Here is a 2,100-nt window from a genome sequence, read left to right as displayed (position 1 = left end):
TCGCAATCTTTTTGTTGTTTTGAATGTGGAGCTTTATAATGTCCTTCAGCCATGTATTGTTCAAAATTGTTTGCGGTCTGATTATTCCGACACTAGGCTTACTTTTTCACTCGCTCCGATAGTTGAGTTGATAGAGAATTCGAAGCTTTATCGTAACTCATAGATAGAGCATTAAGTTCGTTCGTTGAATTGTTCTCCCAAACAGGGTTAAAGGACTTTTCTGACAGTGAAGAAGACATAAAACTTTGATCTCAGAAATATGTTCTCCAGAGATTTGATGACTATCAAGTTAGCTGAAAAATACTAGCCACTCCACCACTTCTATAATGGCAAGTATCTTCGCCTGGTGCTACAATAGTCACTTAAACATCTCAATATCCCCAGTTTCAGTTTTTCAGAGCAGGCCGAACCCCACATAGTTATCCAGTCTGGAATCATCCGTATAGAAATCTACCAGATTTCTATTAACAGGGATATTGAAGTTCCAACCCACACTTGGGATATCGGGCATTGTGTGAAAGAGAACACAATGCCAATAGCTGCTGCCAAAGCAAAAAGAAAGTCCTCCAGCAATTTGTCTAGCTATTACATCAGGAGATATTAATCAAATTCAGTGCATCGGAGTTTCGTTCTCAATGCGGTTAGGTTATATAAACCCGTTATCCTTTGGCTCCGCTGAGCATTGAAAAGTTGGTGGATCTTTGGAACACCATCCACTAGGCCACAAAACCATAAACATTGCATAATTTGTCCATGAGCATTCCATTAAGGAACAGGTGCAAACTTTTCACATATCAATGAGTGCTGTTCGATTCAAGTTTGAAGCTGAATGATAAGAGTCATCCTTTTTATAGCCGAATCCGAAAGGCGTTCGGCAGTGCGACACCTCTTTGCGGACTATTCAATCAATGAATGGCTCGGAGTATAAACACCAATCTGAAGTCAATAGCAGGTGGATAGAGCATGAGTTGCATTTTAGAGATTTCCAAAATGTTGGATTTGAAGTTCAATCTTAAGCCAATATTCAGTCCTCTTACACGTGTATATGGCAAGATTTGCCTTTTTTCCATTTCCAAAATGTTGGATTTGAAGTCAAATTTCGTGTTTGAAGTTATTTTGCGCTTTCAGTAAATGGAACAATCTCAAACCCCAAGGGTTTGAAAAAAAGAACAAATTCCGTCTTTTACGGATTAGGCTACACTACTTTTGCACGAAAATACGTCTCTTAGAATTTCGCCTTACCGCTTCATCAGCGTACGCAATCACTTTTACACACTTTTTTCCAGAGCCAAATTCAAGAAAACGTCTCAGTTTCGATCCAATTTGGTAAAAATTTGATACGCAGAGTATGTCTTATGTGTTTTAACAACCATACCAAAGATTGTAAGTAAAAATGTAATAAGGTCGCACGAGCCGAAACCCAAAAATGGCTTTAGTTGAAGAGCACATGCCCTTATACCTACGTAAAAAATTTCTGTCAAAACAGCCAAAAATTTAAGACTCGTGGGGACGTATAAGAATAATCGGGAGATCGGTTTAAATGGGAGCTATCTCTCGTTATATCGGTTTTTTCAATAAAAGCGGTACAAAAATGTTTTTTTTTTTTTTTTAAATAAAACAAAATCGGTTGTGCATATTTGTTAAAGTACGTTTTATGCCATTATGTATGGAGCTCGACTTCTTTTGCAAGGCTCACTTGCAGAAGTTCAAACGCTGAACCCAATTTTCGACGGTGCTCAAGCATAAATCGGCAGATACTGCTGCAATTTCGCGTTCGCTATTTGTACGAATTTCATCAATCATCGCTGGCTCGTTGGCATAGACCATACACTTGACGTAGCCCTACACGAAATAGTCTAACGGCGTCAATTTAGATTACCGAGGCGGCCAATCGACGGGACCATTTTGTGAAATAACACGTTCTCCAAATTTCATTAATTGATTGTGACATTCGCAGTGTGGCTTGTGGCGCCGTCCTGTTGGAGCCTCATGTCCTCCAAGTTCATATCATCCAATTGGGACCAATAATATTTCGTTATCATTAATCGGTAACGATTCCCCTTCACAGTAACGTGACGAACTTGATCATCAAGGAAGAAG

The sequence above is a fragment of the Stomoxys calcitrans genome, chromosome 2 (genome assembly GCF_963082655.1).
Source record: "Stomoxys calcitrans chromosome 2, idStoCalc2.1, whole genome shotgun sequence".
Taxonomy (NCBI): domain Eukaryota; kingdom Metazoa; phylum Arthropoda; class Insecta; order Diptera; family Muscidae; genus Stomoxys; species Stomoxys calcitrans.
This window is presented reverse-complemented; position numbering follows the sequence as displayed.